At 36.1% G+C, this 9,286-nt stretch overlaps 1 long non-coding RNA gene across 1 annotated transcript; it reads left to right on the top strand.

Moving 5' to 3' along the window:
* Window positions 1–361: 361 nt before the first annotated feature.
* On the top strand, window positions 362–4,355 carry LOC123500944. The gene is made up of 2 exons (XR_006673510.1): window positions 362–1,479; window positions 1,584–4,355. It is a non-coding gene; the product is annotated as an uncharacterized LOC123500944 (long non-coding RNA).
* The last annotated feature ends 4,931 nt before the right edge of the window (window positions 4,356–9,286 follow it).

Genomic DNA, 9,286 nt, shown 5'->3' with positions numbered 1-9,286 from the left:
GAGGAGGAGGAAGGGAATAGAAGAATGAATTTTGATATTTTTCTTCTTTCCTTCCTTCCTTTCCTCCATCTCTCCCTTCTTCCTTCCTTCCTTCCTTCCTTCCTTCCTTCCTTCCTTCCTCCCTCCATCCTTAACTCCTTGAGAGAGAGAGAGAGAGAGAGAGAGAGAGAGAGAGAGAGAGAGAGAGAGAGAGAGAGCATACATATTTATGTTCATTAATGACACACACACACACACACACACACACACACACACACACACACACACACACACACACACACACACACACACACACACACACACACACACACACAAGGGAATAAGGTGAAGGGAAGAAAATTAACGAGAGAGAGAGAGAGAGAGAGAGAGAGAGAGAGAGAGAGAGAGAGAGAGAGAGACCAAGAAACAAAACAAACAAAATAAAAAAAAGAAACTAATCCTTTTTAGCATTTACATAAAAAAAGCAAGAAAAAGAAAAAAAAATGTACAGTTATATTTCTTGAGTGTTCAATTAATCACTTCATGTCTGTCTGAGAGAGAGAGAGAGAGAGAGAGAGAGAGAGAGAGAGAGAGAGAGAGAGAGAGAGAGAGAGAGAGAGACTTGCCTAATTAATTTATAAAGGAATTAAATTAGAGAGGATTAGTTAATGTGTTTATGTAATTATGTACTGTAAGAGAGAGAGAGAGAGAGAGAGAGAGAGAGAGAGAGAGAGAGAGAGAGAGAGAAAAATAAAAATATAAACAAAATTCGAGATAAAATGATGTAATTGCAGTGGTGTGTGTGTGTGTGTGTGTGTGTGTGTGTGTGTGTGTGTGTGTGTGTGTGTGTGTGTGTTCGCTCCCCATGCTACCGTATATTTCACTACAAACTAGTTAAAACCACAATTAAACCATGTAATTACAAACTTTAGCTTCATTTATGTCAGTAGTACTTGCTGTAAGAATCTGGGGAAATTTTCTTCAATGCTGAGGAAAAATGTTAAAAGTTTCCCTAGATTCTCAATAGGATAGTTGAAGTTTCCCTAAATTCTCGTCCCCTTGTGGAAATTTGCCCCTAGATCGTTATTTTTTTACTGTGATTGAATAAAAGGCAGTGATTGATAGTAAAGAGCAGTAGTAGAAGTGGCAGATTTCCATAATGGTTAACTATTTATATATAGTTCGCCCTATTCTATCCTCTTCACCTCCTCCTCCTCCTCCCTCTCCCTCCTTTTCTCGTGTTTATGTATCAGCAATGGGTAAATTTTATAAAGCACTTGGAATTTTTATATATATTTTTTATGTGTTAGCTTCATTTCATAGTTTGCTTTATTAACCTGTGGGGAAAAAAAAACATAGCCTTTCATGAATTTGTTAATTGTGATCCCGTTAAAAAGGTATGAATTATGCAGCCTTCAGGAGTTTGTGGTATTGTGAACCCGTTAAAAGTATGAATTATGCAGCCTTCAGGAGTTTGTGGTATTGTGATCATGTTTAAAAGTATGAATTATGCAGCCTTCAGGAGTTTGTGGTATTGTGAACCCGTTAAAAGGTATGAAATGTGCAGCCTTCAGGAGATTGTGTTATTGTGAACCCGTTAAAAGGTATGAATTATGCAGCCTTCAGAAGTTTGTGTTATTGTGAACCCGTTAAAAGGTATGAATTATGCAGCCTTCAGAAGTTTGTTTATGTTGCGATCCTGTTAAAAAAAAGTAGAAATGTCTGGCCTTTAGGAGTGTATTTATATTGTGAACCCGTTAAAAAGTGGAAACGTTTTGCCTTTAAGAATTTGTGGTATTAGGAACTCATTGAAAAGTACGAAATAATTGGTTTAAAAAAATTGTGGTATTGTGAATTCGTTAAAAAATATGAAACAAGCAGCCTTTAAAAATTTGTGGTATTGTAAGCCCGTTAAAGAGTGAAATAAGCAGCCTGCAGGAGTTTGTGGTATTGTGAACCCGTTGAAATATGTAATAAATATGTGCTGTGGTAATGTGAACCTGTTGTAAGTGTGAAAGAGAAGGCTACGAGAGTTTCCTTCCAAGCAGCAGCAGTGAGACCATTGAAGAGTGCGAGGAAAAGCCAGCCAGAGGGAAACTAAGTCTAAAAAGGAAAGATCTATAAAAAAAATTCTAAAGTAATGTGGGAAAATTGTAAGAGGAAAAAAAAGTTAAAAGAAATAAAAAAAAAAGTAGATTGAAGGGTTTTGATTAATGAAATGAAATTGTTAAAAGTGAGAAAAATGATAAAGTAAAATGTGTAGAAAAAAAAAACTTACAAGAAATAAAAAATAAAGTTTCAAAGATTTTAATTAATGATGTGAAATTGTTAAAAGTTAATAAAATGATTAAAAGGTAAAATATGTAGAAAAAAAAGCTACGAGTTTAAAAAAAAAAAAATTGAGTTGGAGAATTTAAAAGTGCTGAAAAAAAGTCTGCAGTTAGAAAAAATAAAGCACGTAAGAGTAAGAATAAAAAAAACAGTGAAAATAAAAATAAATGAAACAGTTTAAGAAAATATGAATGTGACACCGTTAAAATTGCTGAAAAATTGAGCTTGTGTAAGCCTGTGACGTCATCAACAGCAGCAACATTCAAACATTCACATACCAAAATAGGAGAGAGAATTACGATGGACATACTAAACAATGGTAAAAAGACATTATCATTATTATTATTATTATTATTATTATTATTATTATTATTATAACATTTAATATATTTTGTCTGTTTCTTGGGAATTGGCAAAGAGAGAAAATTAGATGCACTAACGAGACTATTTGCACCACCACCACCACCACCACCACCACCACCACCACCAATTAAATATATATAAAACACTGTATGTAATGTATGTATGTATGTATTTTTCCACGTATAATTATTTTTTTTCCAGGCTCTTAGGTGTACAAGCATTTACCTTAACTTGTACCTTAATTAATGGCAGGTGAGGAGGAGGAGGAGGAGGAGGAGGAGTGAAGGGGAAATAAGACTAAAATATATTGTAATGACTTCTTCAACTCATTAATGTTTTGGTTTTGTTATTGTACTTTTTAATATAAGGCTGTCCATTATTATTATTTTTATTATTATTATTATTATTATTATTATTATTATTATTATTGATGTAGTGTGTGTTTGTATATACTTAGGTATGTGACGGTAGTGTTTGTATATTATCATTATTATCATGACTTGTATAGAGAGAGAATCATGTGTTATTCTGCCATACTTATTGTTTTATTCTTATTTTTCTTCTTATTTCGTGTTAGTTAGTTTTTTTTTTTTCTTCGTTTTTCAGGGTTTTCTATATTAATTTTTCTTGTTTCTTTGATTTTCGCTTTTTTTGAGTGAGGTTCATTTTGTCCTGTTCATTTTTTTCTTCTTTTCCTATTTTTTTTCTCTCTTCTTGTTTTCTCTGTGGTCATTTTCTTTCAGTCTTCAATGATTACTAATTATTTTTCCCTTGTCAAATGTTACTGTTTATTTCTTTTTCGTTTGTCTTTCTTTTTCTTTCTCTTTTTTTTTTTATTAGAGTTCATTATATACACATCCTTTCCTTCATTCATTACATCATTTCCCGTAGGCTTGTTTCTCCTTTTTCTAGTTTATTGCTTTAATTTTCTTTCTTCATATTGTTTTTTCCTTTTCTTTCATTCCTTTTTCTTTCTTTTTTTTCATGTATCAGTCTTCATTACACTTTTTACTTAATCCACTACATAAAATTTCGATATATTTAATGTTAGGCTCGTGTCCCCTTCCTTCCCTCTATAGTTCATTGTTTTCCCGCTCTATCGTCTTTATTCATCTTTTCTCTATCTTTTCTTTATACAGATTCTCCTTATATACACTTCTTTTCCATAAATCATCACATAATTTTCCATACATTTCATTTAAGCTCGTATCTCCTTCCCTTCCTAGTTAATTGTTTTCTCTTATCTATTTTCTTTTACTTTCTTTCTTTCCGTTTTATGCAAATTTTCCTTATAAACACTTTTCGTATTTCATCACTCAATTTTCCATACATTTCATTTAGGCTCGTATCCCCTTCCCTTTCCCGCCAACACCACCACCACCACCACCACCTCCCTCACCCCGGACAGGCAGCCATTAGCCATATCACTCATTCGTGTTCGTGTTCCGTGAGTCACCGGTGTGGTTATGCTTGGCTTTCTCGCACCCCACCACACACCCACGCCCGCCCACACACCTGGCACGGGCGGCGGTGGGCGTGGCTTTTCCTCCCACCCCACCATTAGCGCTTAAGTAGATGAGATTTGTGATACTTGCATTCATATTTGGAGGAAGAGAGAAAGGAAGGAAGGAAGGAGGGTGAAGATGAAAGAAAACGTGAAAAGATTGTTGTATTAAATGAAATAAGAAAAAAAAGGGTGGAAATAATTGATTGAAAAAATAAATAAGTAAAAAAAAATATATTAGTTTTATTAATTGATTGATTTTATTCCTGTTGTTGTTGTTGTTGTTAGTTTTCTTTCGCTCCTTTTATCTTTTTTTTTTTTCTCGTTTATTTATGTTTGTTTTTATCAATATTGTGTGTATAAGTGGTTTTTGTAATATTTTGTGTTAGTTGGGGAGTATTTGTCTGTCTGTATGTATGTTTGTATGTCTCTGTCTATCTATCTGTCGGTCTGTCTCTTTGTCCGTCTGTCTGTTTCTGCTTATCTATCTGTCTGTGTGTCTATCTGTCGGTCTGTCTGTGTTCGTCTGCCTGTTTCTGTTTCTCTGTCTGTCTGTCTGTCTTTCTATCTATTTATCTATGTGTGTCTGTCTGTCCGTCTATCTCTGTCTATCTAGCTATGTCCGTGTCTGAATGTCTGTCTGTCTGTATCTATCTATCTATCTATATCTGTCTATCCCTGTCTGTCTGTATATATGTCTGTCTGCCTGTATGTGTATCTATCTGTTTGTTTGTCCGTTTGTGTCTGCCTGCTTGTCTGTCTGTCTGTGTCTGTTCGTCTGCCTGTCTGTATGTCTGTTTGGCTGTCTATTTTTTAACGCGTGTCTGTCTGTCAATCTGCTTTAACTGTCTGTCTGTCTGTGTGTCTTGGTTCTTCATCTCATCCTTTACCTGAGTGTGTGTTTGTGTGTGCGTGCGTGCGTGCGTGCGTGCGTGCCTGCCTGCGCCTGCCTGCCTGCCTGCCTGCCTGCTTGCCTGCCTGCCTGCGTGCGTGCGTGCGTGCGTGCCTGCCTGCCTGCCTGTGTGTGTGTGTGTGTGTGTGTGTGTGTGCGCGCGCGCGCGCGTGTGCCTGTCTGCCTGTGTGTCTGTGTTTGTCTGTCTGTGTCTTGTTACTTAATCTCATCCTTTTACCTGTCTGCTCTCTCTCTCTCTCTCTCTCTCTCTCTCTCTCTCTCTCTGTGTGTGTGTGTGTGTGTGTGTGTGTGTGTGCGTGCGTGTGTGTGTGTCGCGTCGTGCCGTGTCGTGTCTTTATCTAATCTCCCCCGGTAATGGTGAGATAACCGCCCCTTAACCCTTAACGCACTCCGCGCCTCTCCCTACACACACCATTGCCTCTATCGCCTTATGTCTGGCACACCTTTAGTTTTCACCTAACATTACTCTCTCTCTCTCTCTCTCTCTCTCTCTCTCTCTCTCTCTCTCTCTCTCTCTCTCTCTCTCCGCCGACGCCTCCTTCTGTAAGTATTTAGCATTGATGGCTTTGCTGTCTGTTGGAATGGCCGTAATAAGTAGAAATAGAAAAAAGGAGAGAAATAAGAAGAAAAGTAAGTAAATAAATAAAGTAGAGGTAAGGAAAAGTAAGTAATAGTGAAGTAAACCAAGAAATGTGCAAATTAACGTTATAAAAAGACATAGCGACGGAAATAATAATAAACCAATATAACATCATTTTACCGCTTGAAGTTTTTCTCCTCTATTTTGACACAACCTTTTGTATTAAACCAGCTTAAACATTTCTGTTAATCCAATGAGGAGGCAAGACAACCCTCCATTGACCCTTTTGTCTTTGTTGCAAGCAGTGTAGGGCACGGAAGGCGTTACACAGTGGTTAGAAGCATAAACACTAAACAGAAGCCTCGTGGAGCACCATTGAGGGGTAAATTTATTAGGCTCATTAAGGCGGTGTCACACGACCACTTTTTCCGTCTACTTTTTCCATCTTTTTTCAGAAAATCGACAACATTTTGCGGCCTGTCACACACAAACGGTGTTTCGTCGTCACTTCCCGCCAACACAGACCGACAATGTAAACACAAACCTGGAGGCCACGGCGCCACGCTGCGGCAAAGACACGCTGCTCTGAACGTAATACTGTGTATTACGAAACTTAGACGAGGTAAACAAGGCAAAAAGCGTGCATGGATGCGTTCATGGTTAGTGGTAGAACCAATGCACGTAGAAGCAGGTTGAGGAGACGCGGCAAGTCTTGTGGTCTTGGTCTTGGTTTGTAAACAAAGGCGGAAAATTTGCAGACGGAAACGATCCCTATCGTCTGACAAATTCATGCGATGAGTTCATGCGGAACGCTGAAAACTAGACGGAAATCGCATTAATCGACGGAAAAAGTGCTAGTGTGACACCGCCTTTACCAACACCGGCATGCAAATAAACAAGACATGGCTTACTGTTTTGTGTCCACCTATAAAACTAACTAAAGACTAATATTAAAAGCTGGTGGTTTGAATAAGGAGAAGGATATGCACTAACAGGTAACGCTATTCTATCTGAGCATGTAAGAATGTAGCCTATCTGTCGACCTACATCTCCAGGTAGAAAAAGTGAATACATATAAAAAAAAAAAAAGATAGAGATGTTTCCTTCAGCAATAAAACTAGATAAAAATGTTAGTTTTAAATTGAAACATACATAAAGAGAAAAAAAATAATTAAGATAGAAAATAAATTAGATATAAACACACTAAAGTAAAAATCTTAAACTACCGAAAAAAATCATTACAAAAACAACAAAAAACAAAAACAAAAGTATATAATAAAAAAAAAATCATTGACATCTGGCCATTGAGCATCATTGACATCTGGCCATTGAGCAAAATAAATACTGATAGGCTCGTAGGTCACTGCCAAACCACGTGGAGCACCTCAGGAGTCAGGAACGCCAGCCACTGAACCTTTCTCAAAATAACGTGTGTGTGCGTGTGTCCGTGTGCTGTGGCGATGACTGGAGGACCACCACCACCACCACCACTACCACAACTACCACCACCACCACATGTGTTGCTGGTAGGCTGAGGAAAACAGGCCATAGAAGAAGAAAGGAGTGATATAAGGTTGGGTAAGGTCTCTCTCTCTCTCTCTCTCTCTCTCTCTCTCTCTCTCTCTCTCTCTCTCTCTCTCTCTCTCTCTCTCTCTTCAAGGGCAGGTTAAGTGTGTACATTTATCAGCATGTCCCAGCCTGGCCTTCTGTGATCTCCAGTTTAATTAAAAGCCTGCGTGCTGTGTTGTTATTACGGTGCTGGTGTTGTTGTTGTTGTTGTTGTTGTTGTTGTTGTTGTGGTGGTGGTGGTGGTGGTGGTGTGAAAAGATTCTTGTGTTCTGTTTTGTTTTTGTCATTTTTTTTCATTGGTTGGTTAGTTGTTGTTGTTGTTGTTGTTGTTGTTACGAGTTTTCATATATTCATTGTATGCGTTCATTTCTCTTTTTTTAGTGTTATTATTATTAGTTTGTTTTTATTTACTACTACCACCACCACTACTACTGTTATTACTACTGTTACTACTATTATTACTACGGCTACTTGTACTGCTACTACTTGTATTACTACTGTGTGTGTGTGTGTGTGTGTGTGTGTGTGTGTGTGTGTGTGTGTGTGTGTGTGTGTGTGTGTGTAGAATAAACACACACACACACACACACACACACAGTAGTAGTAGTAGTAGTAGTAGTAGTAGTAGTAGTAATAGTAGTAGTAGTAGTAGTATTGGAAGTAGTATTGGAAGTAGTATTAGTAATAGTAGTAGTAGTAGTAGTAGTAGCAGTAGCAATCATTCTTCAGAAACATTTTGACCCTTTATTTATTTTTTTTCCATTTTCATTTTGTGGCACAAAGTTTTACATCATTCGCTATTAAAAAAAAAAAAGCAAAAAAAAAAAAAAAAAAGGAGAAGTTTTGTGTGAGTCAGGAAGAAAAGTTTGGATTTGCACCAGTCCACCTGTCTTTATTATTCTCCTTCCCTTTCCTCCACTCTTACTCTTTTCTTTTAGATTTTCCTTGTTAGATGTTTTATTTTCCTTCCTTCCTTATTTTCCTCCAATTTTCCTCTTTTCTTTTATATTTTCCTTTGTTTCATGTTTTTATCACTATTTTCCTTATTTTCCTCCAGTCCTTCCTTATTTTCCTCCAATTTTCCTCTTTTCTTTTTATATTTTCCTTTGTTACATGTTTTTTTTATCAATATTTTCCTTATTTTCCTCCACTCTTACTCTTCTTTTATATTTTCCTTGCTAGATGTTTTATTTTCCTTATTTTCCTCCACTCCTTCCTTATTTTCCTCCAATTTTCCTCTTTTCTTTTGTATTTTCCTTTGTTTCATGTTTTTTTTATCAATATTTTCCTTATTTTCCTCCAGTCCTTCCTTATTTTCCTCCAATTTTCCTCTTTTCTTTTTATATTTTCCTTTGTTTCATGTTTTTTCACCACTATTTTCCTTCTTTTTCCTCCAATTTTCCTCTTTTCTTTTAGATTTTCCTTGTTAGATGTTTTATTTTCCTTATTTTCCTCCACTCCTTCCTTATTTTCCTCCAATTTTCCTCTTTTCTTTTATATTTTCCTTTGTTTCATGTTTTTATCACTATTTTCCTTATTTTCCTCCACTCCTTCCTTATTTTCCTCCAATTTTCCTCTTTTCTTTTGTATTTTCCTTTGTTTCATGTTTTTTTATCACTATTTTCCTTCTTTTTCCTCCAATTTTACTCTTTTCTTTTAGATTTTCCTTGTTAGATGTTTTATTTTCCTTATTTTCCTCCACTCCTTCCTTATTTTCCTCCAATTCTTCTCTTTTTTTTATATTTTCCTTTGTTTCATGTTTTTATCACTATTTTCCTTATTTTCCTCCATTCCTTCCTTATTTTCCTCCAATTTTCCTTTTTCTTTTGTATTTTCCTTTGTTTCATGTTTTTTCATCACTATTTTCCTTCATTTTCCTTCAATTTTCCTCTTTTCTTTTATATTTTCCTTTGTTACATGTTTTATTTTCCTTATTTTCCTCCAGTCCTTTCTTATTTTCCTCCAATTTTTCTCTTTTCTTTTCTCTTTTCCTTTGTTTCATGTTTTTTTTATCAATATTTTCCTTATTTTCCTCCACTCTTACTCT

Source organism: Portunus trituberculatus, chromosome 8 (genome assembly GCF_017591435.1).
Source record: "Portunus trituberculatus isolate SZX2019 chromosome 8, ASM1759143v1, whole genome shotgun sequence".
NCBI lineage: Eukaryota > Metazoa > Arthropoda > Malacostraca > Decapoda > Portunidae > Portunus > Portunus trituberculatus.
This window is presented reverse-complemented; position numbering and strand designations above follow the sequence as displayed.